The following is a 15581-nucleotide window of genomic DNA, read 5'->3' as shown; positions in this document are numbered from 1 at the left end:
TCAACACACAACTCATCAGTGCTTCAAAAACTCTAAACAATATATATTTACAAAAGTTTGATCTTATTGTATTTAGCATAGTGCATATTTATGTAAGGAAAACTAAACTTAAGAAAGGAGTAGAAGGAATGTAAGACAAGTATTCAATAAGGACATTACTGGGAAATTTCTTCAGGATTCTTGTGTAATATTCCCTTTGCTTAGATACTCATATTCTGACACAAGCAATGTTCAAGGCTTGACTGAGACTACAAGTACTAATACATGTCACATCTACATGTATTACATGTAATACATCCTGAGATCACTCTGCATATGTGAGTGCAGCAAACATATTTTTAGATGATATCCCTGCAAATTACCACTTACACATTCACTGTTGAATAAGATATCTAGTAGAGATTAAAAAATAAAAAATAAATAAAAATAAAATAAGATCCAAGCATGAACAAAATCACAGAATAATAGAATTAATTAATTTCACACATCAAATTCATCTCAGTAAAGCTTCTGTTTTACAGATGTACAGGGACTGTTCCTGACCTCTTCACTTTCCTGAACATGGGAGCAACAGCAGCATTTCAGAGTTCAGTCCAATCAGTGAAGCTGCTGTTCCTTAAACCTTTGGAAAGTCTTCACACATTTCCTCTTGCCAGAACTGCCCCTTCACTAAGCCAAAAATCACTGTCATCATTTCAGCAGATCATTTGAAAGTTCTCACTTTTTTTTTTTTTTTTTTTTTTTTTAATATTGTGGCATTCCTCTGAAAGAAAAGCCTGTTACCAGTTAGCAAATCAAGGCTACTGTAGACTGTTATCAGTCAGTTATCTAATTCAGGGGGTCAGAAAAATATGGTATGAATAACAGGCATTGCTGGAGGTGGATGTTGCAGGGTGGGAGTTGAGACATCTGTTTAAAATTTATCAGGAGCAAAGAGGAGATGCAACACCAAAACATGATGTCAAAGATAAGCAGATGAGAAGCATATCAACGCTGAAGCACAATTTCTCCTGACCCTATTGGATTTCCACCAGCAAATGTCTAATTTAGAAAGAAAACTATCATCTGATGCATGTGTTTGAAATGCTGTCAAATAGTTTAATATACTCTCCAGCATCCTGTCAGTCATAATGACCTTGAGTTTTGAATTGCATGGAGTCTCTTTTTCAATAACATGAACATTTTCTGTGATTCTGCCATTTTTACATACTCAGAGGAGGCTGTTATGAAATATGTGTTCCTTTTGCCAAAGAACAGCTATATTGTCACATTTTGTCAGGGGCTCAGGAGAAGGGGATGGAAAGTAACAGCATATTTGTTTGTACAGATCACACTGCTTGATTGCAATTATTAGGATAGGATATGCCATTCTTTTTTTTTGTGTCCCACAGAAATTGTTCAATCTCTTCAAAAGTTCTTGACAGCTCTGGAGATACACCTTTTTTTTTTTTTTTTTTTTTTTTTTCTAATTTGGTTTCTGCAATTACACATACTCTTTTTGCTGCTTGTTTTTGAAGTCTTTGCACATAGATAAGATTGTGTTTTGCGGAAACATAAGGAAGGTTTAGCTTGAGTTTCCCCTGGCACAGAAAGAGAATGTAAGACAGTGTTAAAACCCCAGTTCTCCTGCACTGGTCTCTCTTGAACCTGCTTTGGTACCTTAAAACACATCAGTACAAATCCTCAACTCTTACAGATCCCTTGTTCAGGGCAGGTGCATTTGCTCATTTACAGCAGCATACAACTAGATTGACCCTTCCTGGCATGCCTGGCAATGGAGCAGCACTAAGGCAGGGACAGTCCCTTCCCTTAATTGTGTATTTAGCCAAAAGGCCAATGTTTCCTCATTTTCTAGCGGCACAATCTATTTTGTGTTTTAGCTAAAAGCCATCTGCCAATGCTTCTTCATACAGCCTGGAAAAAGGGCATCATGGCCCCTATAAGTAGGACTGCCTCTTGACCTCTTGAATCTGTGCAAGCATTTCAGGAGAACAAAGATTGTTGATGTTCCCATCAGCAGTTCAGCTATTCATGCTCAGTGGAAAAAACTGCAAAAGAGTAAGCAAGAGCTATGCAGATTACAAAGAGAAATTCAAATCCAAACAACCTTGTGGATCCCCAGGCAGTGGAGATCAACAGCTCTATTCAGTGAACCTTGATGTTCTTCTGGTTGATTCAAAAAGAGGAAAACAAAGAAAGTTAGTAGTGTCAATATATTTCACAGAAAAACACTGTCCAAAGAAAGCCTTGAGCTATTAAAACATGATAGAATAGGAATAAGAAATATTTCATGAGTGAAGTTTATCAAAACAAGTTTTCTTCAAAGACTTTATTTCTTCTATATTTTAGAGGGAACTGAGACTGTGGTCTGGACAGATAATTCTCATGTTAATAAATTATGTACTTAAAGATTTCCATGGGTTTATCTAAGTGGTCTTTTGAGAGTTCAGCCTGGCAGTGATGCAAACTCAGTCCTCAGCATAGGCTAACACCCTTTGCCTCTTGATAAATGTTATTAAACACAAAGTGGAGGCTCTGCAATATAGCTGCAACTACATGGCTTCCAGCTATCAGACTAGTTCTTTCTCCTTATCTTCTCCACTATCTTCTTGTGGAATATCATTTGCTCCAAAACCCAAATTATTCCAAGTTTCAAAGACTTCAGTAAATACAATTAGTCTCATAAACTTAATTGCAAACCAACATTTTGTTAGTGAAAATAAATAAATAAATAAATAAATAAATAAATAAATAAAAATTTGTAGAATCAACATTGTGTTCTGGTTTGGTTTGGTTTAACTTCCTTATCCTCCTATCTTTAGACCACAAATTCAGAAGTACTGTCAGCAACCATTTAAACTCTAGTTCATGAGAAGAACTAAAAGTTGTCTTTCAAACTTTAATTTTACCAAAGCTCAATACCAAAAAGAGTGGAGTTAAAACCGGTTCAACCTGCAGTATATTTTTCCTTTTCAGTTTACTTGATTAGTGTTGTTCTTAACACTGATATTTCTATTGTTCTGTTGTCACCATCTTTCTTACTGAAATCACCTTTGTACCATTTTTTGAGGTTTCCCAGGGGAAGACATCTCCTGTATTGTTATTATGTTTATGGTTTTAAATTTGTCAAGTTTCAGAAACCAGCCATATTTTTTTTCACAAGAATTGTCTGTTAGTTTTTTAATGAAAAAGAAATATTCTCTTTGAATCACATCCCATCACACAGTGACTCCTTTTCTGACCAAGTTTCATTGGTCTTCATACTGAGATTTTCAGAGATATTCCCTTTTCTGTTAAACAATTTCTACCGTGACAGGTTATAAATTATGTGCTAGGATCTCTGCCTTCCCAACACCCCAGCAATCTATCTGCATTTCTAATGTGCTCAGCACAATATCCAAATGCCAACAAGGCATTTAACCTTGTCATTTTCCCTGAAATTAGGTATTCAAATATTTTCTTTGATTTTTATTTTGATTTATTAGTGAAACTTTCTGGTTGCAAGTTGCTATTTCCAGAATTGGTTCTGAAGCACTTTTAAAAGCACTTGAGATGGAAAAGAGAATTTTCTGCCTCAGTACGAGTTTTCTGGAGAGTATCCATTTGCCAAACGAGCTGGCATTTAAACCAGACATTGAATTAAGCAGTTCATTTTAGAGGTGCATTTAAAAAGCCCCCCTTTCATTTAATTTATTTTATTGATTTAGAAGCAGTGTATTAAAGATCATCTAGACTAAATCCAAAAAGATATAGAATGTTCTGTTACCACCTACAAAATCCTGTCAGGCACAGAATTGATGGAGATTTGGAGAACCTGTGGTGAGTGTCTGTCAATCAAAATGATCATGGGCTCTTGAATGACAAGAAAAGAGTCTTTTCCATTTTCTTTTTATTATTATTTTGGATTATAATCCAAAAGAAGATGCAAAGAAGTCTGTTACAGACAAAGGGTGTACATCTCCTTGCCAAACAAGACATCCACAGACACATTCTGCCAAAGTCTCAATAAGATTCTACTGATGAGCAACTCAGTACCTATTCAAAATAGGGTCTGTGTCAGATCCACTTCCCCAAAGATTATCAATCTTTATATTTGATTATTTAATTGTATCTTGCAAAGTTGTGTACAGCACCTCTCTTGCAAAAGTGCTTTTATAAATCTGTTAAGATGAGGCTTTCCATTTAGAGAAATTTCATCTTCACCATCAAAGAGCTGTCTCAAAACATAATTCTGTCCAAGATTGTCATAAGGCCTTAACAAGATGCTTGGCATCATTATCCTTGTATTGACTTGCCTTACATTCTTTCTAGCTCATCAGAAGAATGCTAAATCTTCTGATCTAAACTTGAGCACCATTTCATGAAGTTCTAATTTATAGAGTTACAAGTGTTGTCCATTCTAACAGAGTTCAGGTATCTCTGGTGAAGGCCTTGGACTCTGAAGTAATGTAGTACAAAAAAATGACTGAAGTCATGCACACAAAGATGTTCAGCTACAACATGTAAATGCTCTTCTTCATGATTTTAAAAGCTTTGATGGAGCATTATTTGTTAACTTAAGAGGATTAAATCATAATCTTATTGAAAACACCTGAAGACTGGCATGACCAAAGGCCAAGGCTCCTTGATCATACACAGGAGAATGAAAAATTGAGGTGTTTCCTTTTTGTATTTTTCTCCTTCATATTTCCTAACCAACATGCTGTGTTTATCAATGGGATCTCAGCAGATACATGCAGAGATTTTAATAGAATTTTCAGAAATATTCTGAAGAGGCCTGATGCCACCTTCCTCTGAAGGCTCTAAAGGACACTAATAAGTACAGTCACAATCTGAATATATGCAACTTCTCATCCTTCCCCAAAGTTAACCACTAAGGTATTTTGGCAAACAGGTATCATTCTCTTCAGTGGTTGTTACAGCACAGAACACAATGAGGCCTCTTTATTACTATCACACAGTCCTTGCCACATGAATATGGAAAAACGGAGCTGGTGTGGTTTTTTTGTTTTGTTTTGTTTGTTTTTCCCTTTACCTAATGCATTCTTGGTTTATTAAAAGTTATTGTCTAAAAACTTCCCCTTTCACTCGAAAGTAACACCTACTGTACTGTGTATTTTCTAAAAACCAGACAGCATCAGTAATTTTGGTATCTACAAGTGAGCTAAAGACAAAAGCCTGTAGCACTGTTTGAGGCTATATAAGCTACATGGGAATTGTAGACATTCAAATCCAAGCAGGGAAAATAATATCCTTGCTCTACTGCTTTTCCTGAAATCCAAGTGTGCACTATGTTATTTACTTTCAGGATTTATGCCATTCTTCTTTCAGTGTGATGTTTTGGACATTACCTGGCTACATTTTGAGGTTGGAAATGGCCTTCACAGAGCCTAAGAAATAAACTTTCAGATCTTCATTCACCATTGTACACAGATTTCTGACTCTTGGCACCCACTCCTACAGCTGATACATTCTACCTATTGTTTTTGCTAGGCTGGGTAGAACAGACTGCTCTGTCTTTCTATCCCTCTCCACTTGTGCCAAAACAAATTAGAAATTAGAGCTTTGGTTGGGTCCTCGATAGCCCTCATAATGATCTCTTCCTGTAAATTAGCATACAGCTAATTCCTGCTGTATGCAAACAAATGTGTAACACAGAGAAGTCTGACATTGAAATATCTGGTAACGTGTCAATTCCCAACGTGGTATGCATGCTGTCAGAGGGAGAATGACATTCTTCATGATCCTTCACCACTTGTTTTCGAGCTGCAGCAGTGGTACCAGGATTTCATCCAAAGAATTACTTGCTGAATAAATCAGCAAGCTTCTCCAAGAACCATCAAGAGTAAGCATTTGGGGAAGAATCAGAGCTGAGCTAGGTCAGCTTCAGGGATCTGAGCAGCTTTACATTACAGAGGTTATTACATATTTTCACCCTCCCAATTCCTTCTTTCTCTCAGCCCTTCCCTACACAGTGCTGCTGTTCTAGTCCTTGCAATTAAAATGCTGAGTAAATGCATTTTATCAGGCAGACATTTTTTGGGCTGAGTGAAGTCACCAGGCTTTATTCTTATTTTTTGCCTGTTCTTTCCCATTCCGATGTGCTTGATTTTATTCAAAGGTGGTTTTATTTGGAGCAGTATGTAGAAAAGGATGGCCTGTTTTTTTGTTACAGGCATTTTTACATCTATCTAATGTTTTCAGTGTTCTCCAGACAGGCTCCTTCTAAAAAAAATACTCATGAATATATGTTGCACATATCATTTACTCTATTTCCTTCTGCCATCATTTACAAGGGTCAAAGACCTTCTCTTGAAAAATGACACCCCTATACAAAAGCTCTGCCATGGAGAGGCAATAACATTAGAAAGATTAAATTAAATAAGGACAAAGCTAGTGAGTTTAAAAAGCATTTGAAAGCAAGGACTGAATGTGCATGTGAACAAAAGAAAGAATAATACATACAGCTAACAGCCTGCTTAGGATGTTAGTTCCTAGCCACTTATATGCCCAGCATCATTTGTCAAAAAAAAAAAAAAAAAAAAAAAAAAAAAAGAAATCACATTTCTCCAAACTTCTCCCTCTTTAAATCCTGGTCACATGCACGTTTACTGTGCATTGAGATTCATTATTCTGTGTTGTCATTGTCTGATGTTCACTGAATTCTGATCTTTTATTTTAATTCAAGGAAATTCCCACTGCAGACTAGAGAAAAAGTCCACTCTCTAGCAGATGACTCATTTCTTTGCTGCCATGTCAGCTTCCATAGCATTGTTAACTTCAAAATATTACTGGAACAGAGGAAGAGAAAAGAGGACAGAAAGGTCATTAGCAACTAATGTTCCAGGAAGAAACATGTGAATGTTGTGAGACTAAAGATAAAAAGGACATGAAAGGGTTCAGTAATAAAAATTAAAAGGGTTAGCAGTAAGAAATGACTGGTCATCTTTACAGGAGATCACACACACAAAAAAAAAAAAAAAAAAAGAGGATGAAGCAAAACAACTGGTAACAAAAGTTCAGAAATCCATGCCTAGGTCAAACCAATTGGACAGCACAGATCTAGGTGATCTAGGAGGAAGATTGTGAAAGTCAACCAAAGCCAAATGTGAAACACACTCAGGACAATGCAAATGAAAGCTCTTATTTCAGAAAGCCTTTACAATGTGTGAGGAAAAAAATCTCTCCTCCTCTACTTTTCAACCGACTACTTGAGTACTATCTGGAAATTCATGGAAGATGAGGATCTTTCCTTATGTAAGGAAGAGAATGATACTGAGTAATGAGTAGAGCTCTTCCTCTCTGCAACTAAGAGAATAGGGGAGATACTTTGATACCTGAGACTAAAAATATTTTTCTGCACATGCAGATACTTGGAAATAAGGGAAAAGTCTACTTGTTGCATATTGGCTCTATCTTACCAAACTCACAGAAACAAAATATAAGATTGAAGAGCAATTATGATCCCAGTGAGAAGTTTAGGGCTATGTTTGTAAATGAATTGGTCATACTACTACCTGGAGCGTTATGATGAAAAATAAATATTCAACAGTCCTACCACCTGATGACAAAGTGAAGATATATATTGGGGAGGATGGACAGGGGAGAATAGAGAGGACAGTTTAAACTTGCCCACCATACAAACCAAAAGGGAAAAGGGTATGAAAACATCACTGGAAAAAGGTGATTGAGTTTTAGAATAATAAAAATAGATCTGTAAATAGAAAGAGATGAAAGTCATAAACATTTTAAATATATAACCAATTCTCTTAACAGGATTTACTCTTGCAATGAGGTGAGATTTGTCTTCAAATATCATATGCTACAGACTGATCTCATATAAACCCTTAATTTCTTCCCTCAGTACCTTTTCTGCCTTAATCACACAGAAGAAAGTTTCATAAAACTTTGATATTCTCTAAAAACTCCCACTCAAGCTTACTTTGACAGTGCATTTTACACCATCTCATCTTCCCTTTTTTTTGTTTTGTTTTGTGTTTGTTTTTTTTTGTTGTTAGCACAATTTGAGTTCTTACACTGAACGTATTCACAGATTCATGTTTCTTTTGACACCAGAAAGCTCACTCTGCTAGTGGTTGTTCAGTGACAATATTTTATTCATTAAAACAACAACAAAAAAATGCCAGCTTCAGGAGGCCTGATAAAAGCTATTCAGAGGTTATTTATAACTCAATCTCCAAACAGAGCCAACATTAGATAGGAAAAAAAGATTTCATGTATAAAATATTGTAAAGTAGGTTTTTAAGTGTTTGCCTACTGAGATTTAAAGATGTCATATGAGCTCATTTACAAGTATAATATATGGATTACTCTGTAGATTTACTATTCCATAATAGTAAGTTAATGCTCATTAGATACATCAGCTACACAGGAAAATGATGCAGGTGCCAACAGCTTTCACTTGATAGAAGTCTGCTATCTGTCAACATAGAACTTTTCTTCTTCAGGAAATAGTTTGTCTAATACAAAAATAAAGTCAAGATGGCATTACTCTTGAAAAGCTCAATCTGGATAATTAATATCAAATACACAACTACATTACTAGCAGCACAGTAATCTTTACTCATAGCTGTAAACTAATTCACAATTAGTAGAGAAAGCAGAGGTTTTTCCAGCTACAAAGAAATAAAAAAAAAAAAACCAGCCTTGAACATGGGAGAATTTATTCCTCTCCTGACCATGACATGCATTTCATAAGCAATCTGTGTTATAATGATCTTTTCTACTGTTGTATTAACTGTTTGCTAATAATGATCCTAAATATTAAAACACAGTATGTTTCTTGAACATCTCACTGATGCAATAGATGCTCTAAAGGGATGAACAGTCATAACTTAGAAGAATGTAACTCTCAACTTTGAAACACTCCTGAATTTTAAGTTTCTCTGTAACATACAGAAAAGTGAAGAAAAAAAAAAGACAATGAGCAAAATAAATTGCAACTAGAATAATACCTGGGAGACACTACACTGCCTTAATGCAATGCTTCCCCATCCCATTTCCAGCTGAGACTTGTGAGTACCACAGGTGTACAAATGCCACTAATATTTCACTAGAGCTTGCCAGACACAAGTATTTCTCCACAAAGTATTAGAATGACTAAAAATTTTCCTATGTTTTCTTGAAGAAACACTTGAATTTGTCAAAAACAGTTGTACATGTCTTTTCTCTACACTGCCATCTCCCAGAAAGTTATTAAAAAAATCTTGTTTCTCAGTGAAATGTTTGTAATTTCCACAGAGAATAAATTCCTTTCATGAAAATTCGAAGATTTTCCAAGAACCATCATGGAAACAACCTAAAATGAAAATATCCCTGTGAAAATAATGGGACTCCATTCTTCAATGAATTGGATGCACCACAGCTGGCTGTAGACTTATTTTCCCACTTTTTCATTCTTCCATACTTTTCACCTTTACTTCCATCTAACGAGGAAATAATATTTCCTGACAACACTTGTTAAAACACCTTTCTTCTCCAATTCTAGCACAGATTTTTTTTGTTTTTGTTTTCTATAACATGTGGTTTTAATGGGATAATCACAGTGTCTCAAAACTCTTGTTACTGGTAAAACATTTGTTGAGAATACTACTGAGCTCTCTTGGAACAGTTATGACCCCTCCAGGCAAGGCTGAATGTGTAGCTAGCTTCTCTAAAGCTAGGAAAGGAAGCTAGATATAACTAAAATTCAAGAGTTGCCTGGACAGTGCTTGCTGATAAGGGAGAAAAGTCAATGCACTTGTTCTATAACCCTGCTATTTGTGGAGTGTGTCTGTGAGACTTCATGCAGTATTTACCTCACAAAAAGGACAAGGCTGTTCAGTGAGTAATTAGCTATATATACATGTTAGAGGATAGAAATACATAGTGAATCGAAAAGAAAGTCCTTATTGAAAAGGAAGTCCTTATAATATCCTTTTCTTCTACAGAAAGTACCTATTTAGATTATCTAACACAGTTTTAGCTGATTCTTAACCATTGTGAATGCAAGTAATTAACTGAAGTACTTTGAACAACCAAGTAAAAAGAGTACATTTATGTCTGCTTAGACCTACCGAAGCCAGTGCAAAAAAAAAAAAAAGGCAAAGGGACCAACATGCTTTTCCAGCTCAGCTACATGTGACCAGCTGAAGCAGAAAGTATCATCAGGGACAATATCCACCATAGCAGGAGTCTACACGTCTTTCCATGGGCTTCCATGTCTCTGGGAACAGTTCAGCAACAAAGTGCCAAGAAATCTTTCAGAGTTTTAGTTGTGCGCTACCTTTTCTTATTTCTTCTGTTTCTGTTCATCTCTCATCTTTGCCAAGTAGACTTTCCAGTTTCTGTTGTTTCGAAAGAGTTCTGCTTAATTAACTAATGTTTACAAAGGAAAGTATGTGGTAAGTGCTATTATAACTCGTTGGCAAAGATGTCTGATTAAGATTCAAAGCACAGCCAGAACAGCTGTCAGAGAAACCTCTTGTACTGTTGATGTCCTAACAAAGCAGATGATACAACTGGATACAAATTCATCAGCAATTAGTCCCTTCCTGCGCTTGGAAAATAAATTCTAAAAATTGTCTCAATATAATTATTTTTGCATTTAATTTTTGTCACCAGATCCATTCAGTAACATCTAGTATACTCCTTTCTTGTATTGTCGTTATCTAGTCAAGGCAAGCAGTTAGCAGAAGTGTAATCAGACAGATAATTTATTTTAACACTACGTGCTCCTGTAAACACTTTCCTGTTAGAACAATCATTCTGAGGCAGGCATTTTCATTGGCTTACAAAGAATCATCTGGGCTAAAACCTCAAACTGATAAAACCATTGTCTTCAGACTCATACACACCAACAGCAGAAGAACTAGACTATTTTACTGTAACAATTAAGAAACAGGAAAACTTGCATCATCTGTCTGATCAAAGAAAAAATAATTTTGGTGTTTTATTTTTTTTGACTTAAAATGATTTGATTCAGTACATTATTAACACTGTTCTAAATCAGTGGTGTTTTTGTTATTAGTGCAACTAACTTGTGGTGAAATCTCAAAACTAATCTGCTTGAAATTTTTGACTGACAGTTTTATCTTTGGTTCTTTTTAAAATTTCCATTAATAGAACAGGAAAAAAAAGTACACACAAAAAAAATGAACTGATCTATGACCAATAAAATAACCATTATTACAAATTCTTAAGGACTTCTCTGAAAACACTGTGATCCTTTACAGGATGCAACCATTCCCCATGACCTTGAATTAAATTATCCCTATTCCATAGGAAGCTTATTCTTTAGGCTCAGTCAGTCCTGGTTGCCTTTATATTTATTTGCAATAGCACCTGCAGTCAAGTTCCCATTATATGCTCAAGTGTTGTAGAACCTTATAGTAAAGAATAGAAAAAGTACCAAGGCTGAGGAATTATTTCAGGATAATGGGTTTAATAGTAAATGGGGGAATGTCTATACTAACAGGCAAACTGCTTTTACAAAGGCTATGTGTAGACACATCTAAATACCTATAAAACATTATTGATTAGGCTTCCATTTCTCTGTGGAGTTACTTTCTGATATTGTAATTGCAATGTTTTTATTACCTCCTACCTTGCACATACTGGCCAAGTTGTTTCTCTCATCATTTCATTCAACTGATCAGAAGTGAATTTGATGCTTCTGATGATTCAGGAGCAATCTTCTATAAGACTGATGAAGAGTTAGAGCATCTTTTCATACAGGAAACTGAGATATGAGAGACATGGATCTGAAAGAAATTTGGATCCTGCCAATTTTATAGTCCACATTACTTTCTCTATTACTGTATTTCTACTTCTGCCGCTACCTGAATTAGATTTTCACCTAACTCCCTCTGGGACATCATTATTTTCTGTCACATGTAACTACTGTAGAGACTGCTCTGCAGCCTTGTCCCAAGTATATCAGAGGGAGTCTATATACAAGCTTGAGTAAATGCATATGTAAAGTAAAGAGAACTAAAGAATTGCTTTATAGAAAGGGGAATTATAATGAATATCTGCAAGAGCAGACATTTTTGGAGAAAAAAAAAAATCCCTCAGTCCTGAACTTTATTTGCTGAACCCCAGTAAAGAGCAGAACATCTTTCAAGGAACCTTCTGGAAGGCTCTGAGGATACTCCAAACCAGTGCAGCAGTAACAACTTTTTTCCCTTAAGAACATGGAAACATCTTCTCAGTCAGTGAGACTCTTCCTCAAGTGCTGAGTGAAGGCATCATTGAGGAGATTTCAAAAGCGGTAATGGAAGTAGCTGCATTCTCTCCAAACTCTTTTCTAACATTCCCCAGCTTGAGGGCTGACCAGAGGAAAAAAAAATCAAAACTTGTGGCAAATACGGCCGTATACATAATTAATACCATATTTATATAAGATTTAATTTTTGTGAGCCATTAGCAAAAATACTGAGATTAACAAAAGATTGGAGGTTTGAAACAGTTTAATTTTTATTTCCACTCACAACATAGCTGGTAGCACATCATAACAGATGAAGTCAACCCCTTGAACAGCCAAGAGATTTGGTGTTTTGCAAGATCATTTAATTCAAGCCATGTGGGATTTGTGAAAGCATAGGAATAATTATCAGGTCCCTGCCAGCCAAGGAGAAATAAAAAAAAAAAAAAGGAGTCATATCATTTAACTTGTTCCATCTCAAATCAAAAAAATCAAAAACACAAAAAGGAAAGTTACAAAAACTCAGTAGAATGGTGACTTGTAACCTAAACGACAATAAAACATACAGTCAGTAATAATCTTTCTGGGTTTAAGAAGATGCAAGGAAGGAACAAGAAATGTATTGCAGGAACACCAAAGAAAAACAATAAAACCCTGCCCAACACTAAAACATGCTCAATACCCTATTGATGCAATTGAGAGCTGTGTAATTTATTTTGTGATCTGTTTTTCTCTTTTGATTCTCATTCGCACCAATTCTTATGTGTGTGTTCCCCCACCCCACCCCCGATATATCTTTCAGAACTGTAGCTCTCCTCACTTGCAGTAACATAAGGAGAAAGCAGCCTAAAGGAAGTTTCCTGTGCTGTTTTACAAGCCAGCCTTCACCTTTTCACTTTTGGCACCAGAATCCTTTTTCGGAAGCAAAACCACAAGATCATCTTGAAGAAATGATTGATATGCCTTCTGAGAGTATCAGATGACAGGCCAGTTGAGCCAGAAGCTACTTATAAGGATTAACTCCTGGAACAGAAGGATTGAGTGATGGAAAACATCAAAATATGCTCTCTGGGAGTCCTTGTGGCTGGACAAAGCATATGCTGATCTTAGAACTAGATGTAAAGCTCCTAGGGAGATTCTGGACTACAGTAATCTCTTTGATGAAAAGACCTGGGATGTCACTGTTCTGATTATATCATGTTGACTGTGTTCTAGCAAGTCAGCAGATTCACAAGTGCCAGTTCACAGGCTCTAAAATCTTTGAGGTTTTATCAAATGTACCAAATGCTCTCCAGATTGTTTAGAAATGTGCCGTAAAAACTAATTATTTGTAACAGAGTTGCCTGGCCACATCAGATGTTTTCAAATATGCTGCATGTGAAGAAAATCATTCCAAGATTTCAGGTTTACCAGAACAATCTCAGTGCTTTTGTTAGCTGTCTTGGGAACACAGTAGATGGGGAAGATTTCTGAAGTCTGGGAAGGGGCCCAACATTTGCCTACCTTAAAAACAGGGAAAAAGAATGAAAAACAATTATAGACTGAGCTTTTCTAACTTCCATTCCCAGTAACACGACAGAAAAAATAGCCATATTATTTCTAAATAACTAGAAGATAAATGTAAGAAACAAGTGAATTGTATTTTATGAAGGGAAAGTCAAGGTTCATTTCTTTCTATAAAGGGATAACCTAGAGATGACAGAGGAAGTAATGCAATATTTACTTTTAAATTTGAAAGGCTGTTATGAAGAGAATCTACTTTTTGCATTGACAGAGGATATTGCTAGAAGAAATGGACAAAAAAAATGGAGAATGGGAGATTTTTTCAGGTGACAGTTAAAAACTTACAAGTGAATTAAGCAGCTAAAAGAGAAAAGTTATGCATTTGACTTTGGAGGATTTTAAAAATAAACATCTAGACAGGCATCTGCTAGAAAATGTGAATAGATGTGATCATGTCTTGGAGCAGGAAATAGGATGGGCGTTCCCTTATGGGTACTTTAACTATACATATGGTTTCAACATTTGAAAGCAAAGAATTCAGCATGTTAACACTAAATCTGGCTATATTGAATTTCTCAGTTTTCTCCTGTCAGTAGTCAAACACCAAAGGTTCCTATTCTCTGTTCCATTTTTCTAATACATGCACTAAATACTTCCATCTTAAGGCAAGCATCATAGACAATTCCAGAAAGCAAATCTACAATTTTCTATCATGGTAATATCAACTTAGATTGAGATCTCAAAATTCAAGATCTCAGCTGTACCTAGCACAAATCCTATAGTTTCTTTAGAAATACAGAAGAGTATGCGCAGAACAGAAAAAAATGTCATGGGTAGGCAGTGAAGACTGAAAAGGAAGGCAGATTAAAATAAAAGCTACAGTTAAAGATGTTATTCTACTTCTCATAAAAAATACAAAAGAACTTTCTGAAGTGTATTGCAGAATCACAAGGGATTCAGAAATTGGTTAGGAAAATGATCAGGAGCCTGGAATAAAAATTTCATAAGAGGACTAAAAGATTGAATCTTTTCTGTAAATAGTTGAACATACAAGAAGTTATGATGAAAACACATTACATCTTGATAAGACTTGAAAAGTTAGAAGAAAAGCTTATTCTTCCTTTATCATGTCAAAAAACAAATTTTCCAGCTGACAAACATTACTGATGGAAATGCTTCTTGAAATTTGTAAACTATGTAGCTCACTGCCAGACTGGTGTTCAGAAGATCCAAAAATAAATATTAACATTTGCAAGCCAGACTACTGAAAATTATAGTAATAGAAAGCTATAGTAATTGTTGTTCAGGTTTACTTCTGAAATGTTATTTTATTTTTTTCAAAGAAATGGCCCTAATTTTCTATCTCTATCTGTGAACATTTGAAATGCAATGAACTCTTATCCCAGTTACAGTGAATTTCACAGGTATACTTACACACAGATAATGAACTCTGAGGGCTCTGTATGTGGGTGAGTATAATGGACAAAAAATGTAACTTATTTTTGTCTTTTTTCCTCTGATATTACCACTGTGTGAAACAGTCCTGGCTAGGTTCTACATTGGTTTGATCTAGAATACTAACCTGTCTGCCAATCTAATATTTTACTTTGCTACGTTTTATGTCACTTTAAGACTCTTACAGGATAGGAAAATTATGTTAGTTTTATCTAATCATAGTACTTCTCTGATCAGTCTCAAAGAATAAATAATCAGACTAAATTTGTTGCTGAGGTACCCAAAATGAAAGCGAATGAAAATAAACAGCTCCATAGGACAGGTATTACATTTTATTCCAGAAAACTTTCAGGAGATCCCCTCTCTCTCCCACAAGTTAAAGGGCGCTTTGGCTGGTCTACTAGCCTCATATTTAGAT

The 15581-nt window shown here is 35.5% G+C and overlaps 1 long non-coding RNA gene across 1 annotated transcript in view; it reads left to right on the top strand.

Annotated features, from left to right (window-relative positions):
- Positions 1-15581, top strand: part of LOC311436028 — a 153081-nt gene that overhangs the window by 14209 nt on the left and 123291 nt on the right. The window lies entirely within an intron of this gene.

This window comes from Aythya ferina (genome assembly GCF_964211825.1).
Source record: "Aythya ferina genome assembly, chromosome: 4".
Classification (NCBI taxonomy): domain Eukaryota; kingdom Metazoa; phylum Chordata; class Aves; order Anseriformes; family Anatidae; genus Aythya; species Aythya ferina.
Note: the sequence above shows the minus strand (reverse complement) of the source record. Positions and strands in the feature narration are given on the sequence as shown.